Source organism: Herpailurus yagouaroundi, unplaced genomic scaffold (genome assembly GCF_014898765.1).
Source record: "Herpailurus yagouaroundi ecotype Mexico unplaced genomic scaffold, PumYag 197, whole genome shotgun sequence".
In the NCBI taxonomy this organism is placed as follows: domain Eukaryota; kingdom Metazoa; phylum Chordata; class Mammalia; order Carnivora; family Felidae; genus Herpailurus; species Herpailurus yagouaroundi.
The window spans coordinates 12924171-12936352 of record NW_024412428.1 but is presented as its reverse complement, the minus strand read 5'-3'; the positions used below and the strand labels follow the sequence as shown (position 1 = coordinate 12936352).

Here is a 12182-nt window from a genome sequence, read left to right as displayed (position 1 = left end):
AATATTGTTTGGCCATGTAAGGATTCAAGGAGATGGCTGAGGTGTGGGCTTTGGATTGATTAGTTTGCATGTGAAAGACCCCTGGACAAGGACTCTGCTAGTCTAGGAATTGTCTAAACATGAGAAGAGCAAGTTTCTTTCCAGTCAGTGAGTCCACAAATGCCAGATCAAGAATACAGAAAATAGGAAAATATATGTACTATGATTCACCCTGTGAAGAATGGATGACGAGTAGACAAATACAGAGTCTAAGAAAACATAGAACAATGATAAACAAGTAGAATCATCCAATGTGTTGTAAGGTGATAAATGCTACAGAAAAAAAAAAGAAAAAAATTGAGCTTGTCTTGGGACTTAGGGAGTCCTGGTGGGAGGCATATGAATAGATTGCAGTGTTAAATAATTTGGTTGGGTCTCATTGAGAAGGTGAGATTCAAAAAAAGACCTGAGCCAAAACTTGCTTCTAAATAGAGATGTTAATATTTTAGGATTATAGCAGTTACTGAAATTTAACACACCCATAACATAAGTCATTTACTTATTCATTCAGTTGGCTCTCAGATGTTAAACAAATTAAGCATTACTAAACAGATACAATGGCGAGCTAAAAAAGACATAGACTGCCGTCTAAAAACTTAACATCTAGTTGAGGAAACAAATATTGATGTCATGAACTCACAAATAAATGTTTAATTACAAGTGGAAAATAGCTACACAATTTAAGGGAGCCTGTAATAAATGTGTTTGATCTAGTTAGGGAAGTTAGGGAAGCCTTTACTGAGATCTGAATTATAGTGAGATATTGACTAGGCAAAGAAGAAAAAGAAGACTATCCAGGTATAGAAAATATCATATGCAAAATCCCTGAGATGGAAGATGTTTGAGAAGTGGTGAATGGAAAGAGCAAGGTAGACCACGGGGCAGATGAGGCTGTAGGGGTGTGTAGGGGGAGGCTGGGAATCATGCAGGCCCTTCAGGCCACATTAACAGTAATACATTTTCAGGGTTCCTTGGTGGTTCAGTTGGTTAAGCATCCAACTCTTGATTTTGGCTCAGGTCATCATCTCACGGTTTGTGGGACTGAGCCCCATATTGGGCTCTGGACTGATGGCCATGGAGCCTGCTTGGGATTCTCTCTCTCCATCTCTCTCTCTCTCTCTCTCTCTCTCTCTCTTCTGCCTCTCCCCTGCTTGTGCTCTCTCTCTCTCTCAAAATAAATAAATAAACTTTTTTTAAAAAAAAAAAAAAAAGAAAGTTTTATAATTTCCAGAGAACAATGGCCAGTGAAGGAAGGACTTTAAGCTGGGATATCTAACATATGACCTGATTTGGCTTTGAAAATGGATGTAGGTAGGACAGCGAGAAGTTGGAAGTCCAGGTGAGAGATGATGATAGCCTGGAACAGAGAGTTGTGGGGCAGACAAGAGAGAAAGAATGGTTTGGTGATGGATTAGATAGAGCAGTGATGAAAAATGAGGCATCAAGGGTGCCTTCTGGTCTCTAGTGCTTGTGGTGGTGCCATTCATCAAGACAGGGGGCACTGGAAGAGGATCAGGTCTTATGATGAAGATCAAGGAATTGATGTCAGACACTATGTGATTGAGATTCCTCTGAGATATGTTTGAGGAACACTCAAGTAGGCAGTTGGTTTTAGGGCTCTGATCTGAGGAGGGATGCAGCCTAGTGATACACATTTGGGAGGAATTAGTTTATACATGTAATTAGTATATAGGAATTAGTTTATACATAGGGTTGGGTCACATTTCCAGGAGGGAGAACATAGAGTCAGAAGAAAGACCATCTGAAGCCTGGAGGACCGAACACTTCTTTACCTGAGTAGAGGAGAATGAAACTGCAAAACAAAACAAAAAAAACAAACAGACAAAAAAAAAAGTAGGCATCCAGTGTTCTTCAGGCTGCAAACTTCAAGGTCAGCCCAGGAGAAAGCATGGATACATGAAGAATATCTGCCCTCTGATTAAACTGATTAGACCTGCTTAGAGCTCCTTTTTCAGATTCAAACTCTGAGCCTCTACCCTCACCCAGGAAAGCCCCGCTGAATCCTAAACTTTCTGCCTATTACCTGAAACATCCCATTGCTCATAGATGAAACCTTATTTAAAAGCCTTCTCTCTATGGAGGCAGGCCGAGACAAAGTCTATGGGCCCTGGAGCAAACCCTCTTTTCTCTCCCCTGCAGGCCATTTTGAGATAAAAGAAAGGAGGAAAGACTAACGATGTGCCCTTTGAACATTTCTAGCCTCTTGACCTATCAAGGAACTCTTTGTTTGTCTCTCTGCTTCCTATTGGGGGCTGTATAAGTTGGACATTAAAATACAGGCTTTATAGGTAGACAAGACCTGGTTTAAATCCCAGGTCTACAATTAATTTGACTATGTGAAGCTTGGATTTCTTCATGAGTAATATGAAAGTGATCATACCCACCTGTTAGGTTTATTATGAGGATTACAGAAGATGATATAGACTATAGGGGAAGAAATGTTTTCCTTCCTACCCTTCTAGGTTCTGTGGCTGGTCCAATAATTAAATTGACATAGATAGATACAAAGAAGAAAAAACATACATTTGATTAGTACATAAACATGGGAATTTCACAAAGATAGGAGACTTCCAAAGACAGCCAGACAATCGAGACTTCTATACCATCCTGAGCTAAGGGATGTGTTCCGGTTTGGGACTTCTAGGTGAGGGAGAAGGCAATTGAAGGAATGTGGGGGGTAGAAAAATGGTAAACAGAGGTTGCCTTGCTATGTAGATGAAGTCACTCAGGTGAAAAAAAGATGTCATCTCTGGGAGTTGCTCTCCCTGGAACAGGTACCATTTCTAAGAGAAATTCCCTTTATAAATGTAGATTTCCCTCAAATATGGGGACATTTATACTTTCTTTTAGGCCATTAAGGGGGAGATAAGAGCTTTTCCTTAGTCAACTGGGTGTTGGTTGCCCTCAACTCAAAATAATCCAGATAACAAAGTGGTAACTTTGGGCATAGTATATTCTGAATCCCTTCAAGGTAAAGTGTTTTAGTACAGTACTGGAACATGGCATGTATTCAATACATGAAAACTATGGCTTTATTTATTCTTGACACGCACTCTGATTTCTCACCATTTTTAGTCAGTCTGAGAATCACCACCATTATAGAATTGAGAGATAATGTAAAACAAAAAATCAATATGCTCTCAAACTGTAAAATTTTATGGAAGAGAAAAAAGAAAGGAATCCCATGGAAGCCTAAATATTTATTTGCAGCAGATTTATTAATCTCATAGTATTACCCACAGGTTCACATGCATCTAAACCTACTTCTGCACATGTATGCTTCCTGCACAAGAATGTCATGGTTACACTATCCATCCAAAGGGGCTTTGACATACGTCTCTGCAGAGAATTTCATTGTAAGATCTCTAACCCTAGATCCTCTTGATATCTTTTTTAGGAAATACAAGAAGTTTTCTTAGCTCTTTCCATGTAGCTTATTTATCATTCTATAGATGATAACTTTTAAAAATTTTTTAAATGTTTATTTATTTTTGACAGAGAGAGAGAGAGAGAGACAGAGCATGAGGGGGGAGGGGTAGAGAGAGAGGGAGACACAGAATCCGAAGCAGGCTCCAGGCTCTGAGCTGTCAGCACAGAGCCCGACGTGGGGCTTGAACCCACAGACCATGAGATCACGACCTGAACCTAAGTCGGACGCTCAACCGACTGAACCACCCAGGTGCCCCTGTAGATGATGATTTTACCATCTGACATTCAACAGTGTCAGAGTCTGTTCAATCTTGCTTGAATCTATTAACCAACGCTTAGCCAGTGCTGGGATATGACTGAACTCTGGGAATTTCCTGAGCCTTGTTCAAGCTGGTCCCAAGTTTGTCATTCATTCTTTTCTAGTCAGATTTCAATGTCAAGAATTGATATGCTAAATCATGTTTCCAGGTGGTCTCTGAAAAACCATTAATTCTTTCCCCAAACTTCCATGATTGACTGTTAGTATAAGTACAGTTGTTAAATTACAATTCCCTAATCATTACTGATAATTGGTAATGTGTTTATAGAGGTAATTGTTATTCTTAACTTTGCTCTGATTTATGATCAATAATTGTTTACCATTGCATTTATAAAATTAATAGTAAAATGGCCCTTGAAACAGTTTGATCTAGATGTACCAGTCATTTCTTCTTCAATGTAGTCTTCCTGGTAGAAGCTCTAACGAATCAAGTGTGACCTTTGTAGGAGAAGACACATAGGATAGTGTTTCATTGATTTAAAATTTCATTTTAAGCCCCTAAACCTCTCTTTCAAACTGATTAACTTCTTATGAAACAGCTGTTTTATTTCCTTTCCTCACATGTGCCCAAACTCCATGAAGCCATCTGTGGGTAGTGACATAGTCTTGAATGGGACCCACCAAAGTAATAGAGAGGAGTCTTTCTCCAAAATAGTTAGGCCTTATATTTGGTGTCAGAACTTTTCAGCATATAACCTTGTATAAATCACTTGACCACTCTAGGCTTCATCAATAAACAAGTACGAGAACACTTCTTCGTCCAATCATCTGAGATTTATGGAAGCTCTTCTTCGCTAAATGTAAGTTTTATAAACTGCAAGGGCCTTATACAACTGTAAGTTGTTATTAGCCAACTTTCTTTTTAATCAATACATTGGGAATTTAAATTTACACACACACACACACACACACACACACACACACACACACACACCATTGTGATCTCTACATGTTTTTTATTAGTTCCTTTACTAAATACCTGTGTTGCCTTCTGGTACAGATACAAATGAACTAATAGAACACATACACACATGGGATTCTCCCCAGTAGAGCTTCCCAACAAAGCTTAACTACAAAGAAATTCAGAGAAGAAGGTGAACCTGCTCTATAATACTCTTTGTGTCTATTCTAGATTTTTGATTAGTGCATTGCCTTATGTCAGTTATTTTTACCCCCGTTTCTGGAGGCCTTAAATCTAACCTCTTAGATTTTTCCCTACTATTAGTCTTCCAAATGCAGTCACTTTTTTGGTATGATATTGCCTGTGAATTAAGAACAAGATGATGCTCAATATTATCAACAATTATTTAATTTCTTCTATTGTTTACATTCATCTTTCCTCATGTGCTTTATCTCTTTATACCCCTTCTCTTCCTAGCACCTCATATGTGGCTAATGCTTAGCACATTCTCTTTGGAATAGAGTATTATGGAACTGGAACCTGAAAACAATAATTTAATGAGGTATGAAATTCAGGAACAGCTATTAGCAATTTTTTGTATGAATAAAGAATCTTAGTTTTGCCTCCTTTTGCTTTCCCCACACTGGCAGAATGGAGATTGGAATCCCCTTTGTTAACCTCAAAACTTTGGACTAAGATACTTTACCTCTCCTTGTTTTGTTTTCCTAATTTATGAAAATAAGGGGGTAGATTTGATGATCTAGAAGGCCCTTTTAGTGCCTTTATCTTAAAGTTGGGTTCTAAGTCATAAAATATTTACTGTACCCCTGTGTGTAGTGCTTCTAACCCTAAAGACACAAAGAGTCATAAAGTACCCTCCCTAATCTACCAAAACTTCATAATCCAGCTGGAGGGTTAGCAAATGCTAATGTGAAGATAAAGAAAGATTCAATGTCAAACTTGCTAACTCCTCCATGACTCACACACAAAAATAAGTCTTATGGGTGTGGACAGAAAGTCACTGTGTCTCCAAAGTATTGACAAATGGATTGACATCCAGACCTCACAATTTCAAAGTAAGGAAGATGTCCCTCAAGTTAATAATGGCTACAGGACAATATTAAGAGGAAAAGAACAAAAGTTGTTTCTACTGATAGAAGGGAAAAGCTCATATTAAAAAAGTCAATTAAAAGGAAGAAAAATATCAGTGGTAGAGGTGGTACTCATTCAGTTTAAAACTAATGTAGAGTGTATCATGAAAATCTATAGTAAAACATTTCAAACTTTTTTCACTTGTTTCAGGGTTCTGTATTCATTGAACACGGAGTGAAAATAAAAATCAAAGCAAAGCTTTCAAAGGACAGAGATATGTAGGCTAATGGACAATTTGTCTGAGGGAATGGCTTTTAGGGCTGAAATTTCTCTGTGTGTATTTTCCTCAGAATTTAATGTTTTTAAAGATGGTGCCCTGTGAGTTACCATGACAACCTGTAGATATCATCTTTAGAAGGCTAAGGCCACAGATCTCAGCTCAAAGTATTATATCCACACACTTTTAGAAAAAGCCTGTTGATGCACTTTGGATGGGCTGAACAACACACACATGGAGTGCTTGCTGCTCTAACGGCTCATTTCTTTGAAATATTTTAACATGGCTGAAGCTACTTCTATAGTGTTGACGGACACCCTCCCTCTCATTTCATCATTACCTTTAAAGTCTGAAGCATACTTCATTTTCAGCTCTTTGTTGAACTTCTACCAAGACAGGCAAATGTCAAGGCTAAAGCTCATTTCCTGTTTTACATGCTTCCTTCCAAAGACAGTAAAGGTTCAAGTGTTGTTGGTCCTACTGCGATTTTAGAGCTGTTCTTTGTCATTGGGCTGTGTTTTCTCAGGATAGTATCCTTAGTCATAAAGCTGGGCAAAAAGCTGACAACTAATTTGCAGTTGCAAAGAAAAGGACTGGAGGGTACAGATGAGGTAAAAGTTCCCCAAGGCTTGGCTGGTTTCTGCCACCTTTGTAGTCCAAGGTGGCTGTCTGGGGCAGCAATGATTATGGACGCTGCTAAACAGTCACCTTCTTAGACAATCAAGTTCAGCAAATTCCCCGAGACAGAATAATGATTGTGATCATATGTTGTCTATGTGTTTTTCACTGATTAACCATGGGATGGGACACGAAGATACTTAGTTGAGTAATTGAAAACAAATATCTTCAACTAGTTTAGGTAAATGAAACATTTTTTTTTTAGAACCTGCTATTTAAAAAGATATTGATAATGCTCATTGCTTGGTGGGATTATTTTGTAAGCAGTCTGAAACTCAGACTGTCAGCTGCACTGAGAAGTGGCTAGGTGACACAGCGTTCAGTGACATGAATTTGGTTTTTCCCCCTAAAGTTTCATTGGGTACCCTCGCTTTGGCTAATAGGGCATTTCTTTGCATTTACGAGGACAGATTTGGAGTTTGAATATCACATGGGTAGCTGAACCTTCCCAGACCAGAAGCACCATATGGCTGTGTTCAAAATCATTTGGTGGAATGTGATACATTGAAGTTCTCTCAGAGACTTAGTGTTTTGTAGTTATGGCCATGGTAATCTCAGGCCTTAAGGATGTCAAATTATTTGATGAGTATGAAATATTTTGCCCTAATTTTCAGTGATTTTTTTTGGTTATGATTATGATTACGATTTTGTAGTGAAGACTGAATTATATAAACATTGAATACCCAATGTTTTATTTGTAAGAATAATCTTTATATATCACATGATTGCTCTGCAAGAACTTAATGAGAATAACAGAACAACCATAATTTAGTGTAATTAATGAAGCGAAAGTTCTTGTTAGGTCATTCAACTAATGTGACTGTTGAAGTAATTGGGCTGATTTTTATGGGCTTTGGTGTTGTCTTAGTATAAATGCATATTCCTAAGAGTTAATGGTAATTATGTTTTAAGCTTATGAGAATGCACTTAACAAATGATTTTCAAGGGTAAATTATCTTCACGAGGCAGAGGAAGATTGTGCTCACCAAATTCACTTAGATAAATGAAGAAAGGCTTAAAGGAAAGTCTGCATTACATTTCAAAAAGTATTGATACTGAAAAATGAACAATGAATAAGTTAGAAGAATATATTTGAAATGATTTTTAAGACTCATCCTAGTGAAAGTTGTGTTCCCAAATTGACAAACATTACCATCACCAAATAAGGCAGCGAAGTATTAGATGAGATGAAGCTAATACCTGGGTGTCTTTCTCCTTCTCTCTTATCTTTCTCTGTCTCTCTAATAATGCTGCAAAACAATACACAACATAATAGAGTAATTTTATATAAATTGGCCTGATGTAACAGAGGAAAAAGCATAGAATGGGATTATTGACAACACCAGTTTTTAATTCATCACTAAAAATTTTACTTTGAATTGTAACAGAAACCATGATTTTTACCTTATCACTCTTTCTAAATATTCATGAGAAATATCATTTGCAGTTATAAAGTGTATAGGCAATACATTTGCCATTGGCAAACTGAACATTTCTATCCTGTGAAAATGTTAACAGACTGACAATTGTTACTAGTGAGAAAGGAGAACGGATTCAGAGTTCATGGAAAAGAGGAGGAGCACTAGGGTTTGAAAAAAACTGAAGTCACATTTTTCCCCTTATAGAAGGAATACAGCTTTGTATTCAGTATTTGTTGTTTGCCTCCCCTTCCCGACAGCAGCTTGGATTTTTCTCTGGGAATCTGTGTCTTCCTAATTTTCTTTCCACTTGGTATGAGTAGGGCTCCCAGAGAGACTAGGGCAGAGCACGTGACCAGCGTCAATCAGTGCTTAGCATTCTCCCACATGTAATTAGTTTATTTTGAGCACATGACTTAAGGCAGACTGATCAGAATGGATCTTAGGAGTTTGGCTGTGCATGTGAACTTGAACCTAAAATATTCAGCCCCTAGAACCCGGACCTCAAGGGACAGCCTTTCTCAGAAGGAGTCAACACAGGAAGTATAATTTAAAAGAGAAATAGAATCCTGATAAACTACTTTGAGCCCCTGTATTTAGCCACCCTTGAGGCAATGCTTATCCCAGAACCACTGCATTATGAAAGCCAATAAATTTTCTTTATTTCATAAGTTAGTTGGGCTGAGCTGTGGCAAATAAATCCTAATACATACATTGCTCCCCACGGGAAAATTGGAAAACACAGAAAGGTGCAAAAAAATTATAATCACCTTTGATTCAATTTTAATATATTTTCTTTCTCTTATTGCTACATAAACAGAGGCAACTTTGGTTACAGTTTTCATGTATTTTTCCATTTTTTATCCCTGCATAAACATAAGAATTTTAATTTTTATCAATTCAAGTTATTTTTATGTATATGGATATATGTTTTTAACATAGAGATATATATCACAAAATTAGAGTTATGATATATTAATACTTTTATATCCTTGTTCTCATCTAACATTGTGTCATGAGCATTTCCCCATTTCATTAACACAATTTTTAATGGTGGAATGATATTCCATAATATACACAAACTAGTTTAACTTTTCCATTATTTTTGGACATTTATGTTATTTTCATTTTTTAAAAACCATGTTGTTTATGTTATTGGTAAGTAAATATTTGTCCGATTTTCTATTCTTTGGGTTGGTTTCCTTGCAGGGACATTATGGACCTTAAGTGGATGTATTTTTAAGGACTCTTGATATATACATCAAATTGGTTTTCAGAAAGTTTATACTAATTTATATTCCCAAGAATTTTGCCAAACTAGGGCATCATTATTTCTTATCATATTTACTAATTTAATAGGCTCTCATACTGTTATATTAGAATTTCTCTATTTTACTTTTGGGAGGTTGAATATTATTTTTTCATGTGCTATTGATCTTTCCATTTCTGTAGTGAATCGATATTGCTGTCCCTTCCCTATTTTTTTTAAGTTTATTTATTTATTTTGAGAGAGAAAAAGAGTGTGTGTGTTCAGGGAGGGGCAGAGACAAAGAATCCCAAGCAGCCTCCATGCTGTCATGGAGGAGGCAGACTCGGAGCTCAATGCCACAAACCCATGAAGATTATGACCTGAATCGAAATCAAGAATTGGACGCTTAACTGACTGAGCCACCCAGGTGCCCTTTGCCCCTTTTCTTAGTTGTTGCATTTGAGTTGTTTTTATTTTTTTCTTAATGATTTTAGCCTCTTGTTTTTCAGTCAGTGATTGCAGTAAGTAATGTCGTACCATTAGCTATTTTGGTCCTTACTGGTACATCACAAATAGAGTCCTTGGGACTGTCGACTGCCCTAATTCCAAACTAACCCTCAAATAGATGTTTCTTATCTAAAAGTAGCAACCAATTTGGCTTTCTCTAAAATGGAGGGTCAGGCAGTGAGTTTGGCACCAAAAGCTAAAACATGCAACTTCAGCATTGCCCATTGTTATTGATTTAACTGCACAAAGAAAATTTGTGTCCTGTTCATTATGCAGCATTGTAGCTCGCAGATGTGATTTTTATTTAAGGCATTTGTTCGGTGTAAAATTCTGCTGGAGGGTTTGAAACAACTCTTTCTTCCCATAAACTGTCATCTACCTGCTTGCAACTTTATTTACTAGAAAGAACACATTCTGTTTTCTGAGGGTAGTGTTGATTTTTCTTCCAGAAGAGCAGTGCAACACCTTGTCAGTTCTTACTCAAAAGGTTGTTTCCTCATATTTTGATGTTAGATCATTTCCCAGAGATGAGAGATAAGGAAACAACTTCTGAATACAAGTCTACAAAATCTCTGCTTTCAAAACCTGCTTTTATTGACTGAGTCAACTTGGCAGTGGATTTTATTACTGTATAGTACAGAAATCTCAATCTAAAGAAGGAGGAGGAGCCAGGTGGGGGGAGGAAAAGGGGAGTGAAAAAGTCTACTCAGTTAAAACTTTTATGAAAAGCCAAAAAAGTCTCAGTTCTGCTTTGCTTCTTCTGATGAAATCCTAATTGCTGACAAAGACTTGCTAATTTCACTATGAGAACCCATATCATAGGTAATGTATAATTTTGTAATAAAATATATCTCTTTTATTATTTTCTTGACCCCCACCTAATAATTGATCATCTAAAAGTGTTTAAAAAGTGACACAGAGTCATTTTAGTGCAATATTTAGTGCTGTTCCCCATATTTAGATACATTAATGGGGTTATAACATTGCTCTTCAGTGTGAATTACCACAAAACCTGAGCACTTCCCATTACATTTTCCTCACCATTTATTATCCAGCTTTGATATCTTGATTATATTTATTATAATATCTGCTAAAATTCCTTTCTGGCAAGTTAAAAGGCATATGTTAGGAAGAAGTACAAAATCTTTTCTTTCTCATGGTTTTAGCATATGTTTTGGTTCTGATCAGCCAAGATTGGATTTGATACCATTCTTTGTAATTTGTAAGTATAAGATAATATAAATATTATTATAACCATGTTTCAGTTTAAAATTTCCTGAGAAGAAATAGGTAAGCGAGCCAACAATTACAATACAGGGTGACAAATGATATTGATTCATTCAAGAAGAGGGGATTGAGATTTATGAAGTCAAAAAAAAAAAAAAAAACAAAACAAAAATGCTTATTTCCAGGGTTTCTCCTGTTGTGGCCTCAGAGCTGTTGGTTTTCTTCTGCCTCGTCCACTTCTCCAGGCAGAAGTACATCAGTGGTTGATTTCCCCAGAGCAAGAAAAGAAGCAGTAAAAGATTTGAAGGGATACGTGGTAGTGATGCAGGGAAACGTGCCTCGAAGCTGCAGAACTGTGGGCTGGTGGGGACACCGCTTCATAACCAGGTAAGGAGAAAGAGGGAGGGAAATGGTTGGGGACTCTGTTAGGAAGAGGGAGGAAACCTTAGAGAATTCAGAAAGGGAAGATTGGAGAGGCTCTGGCGAAGTGCTCCATAGAATGGAGTAAAGCCTGAGCAGAGAAAGGTCCCAGGCCCACTGCCTTAAGCCTAGCTCCAGCAAGGAGCTTCTCTCCTTCTCCTCTCCACGCGACTTACCATATTGCCAAACACCAGTGTGGTTCTGGCCTAGTCATGTCATTCCCGGATGACCTCCAGCCTCTCGCCCTCTGAGCTGTGATTCCTTCTGCACCAGAGGTCTCTTTCTGAAACACAGATCAGATCCTATGTCGTCTGATTTGAAATCATTTTGAATGGGTGAAAGACGAGTGAAATGTCTCCAAAGAAATTGTATAGTAAGCACGTGGAAAGATGCTTACTGTTACGATAATTAGGGAAAAGCAAATCAAAACGACAATGAGAGAGCACTTCACATTCATTAGGATGGCTATTACATATATTAAAAAAAAAAAAACAGAAAATACCAAGTATTGGTGAGGATGTGGAGAAATTGAAACCCTGGTGCATTGGTGGTGGGAATGTAAAGTGCCTCAGCCACCGTGGAGAACAATAGGGAGGGTCCTCAAA

The 12182-nt window shown here is 37.4% G+C and overlaps 1 long non-coding RNA gene across 1 annotated transcript in view; it reads left to right on the top strand.

Moving 5' to 3' along the window:
* The window catches only part of LOC121012672 (uncharacterized), a 36669-nt gene extending 25131 nt beyond the window's left edge, over positions 1 to 11538 (top strand). Inside the window, exon 3 of the long non-coding RNA XR_005782216.1 lies at positions 11343 to 11538. This is a non-coding gene — a long non-coding RNA (uncharacterized LOC121012672). The remainder of the gene's footprint in view (positions 1 to 11342) is intronic.
* The last annotated feature ends 644 nt before the right edge of the window (positions 11539 to 12182 follow it).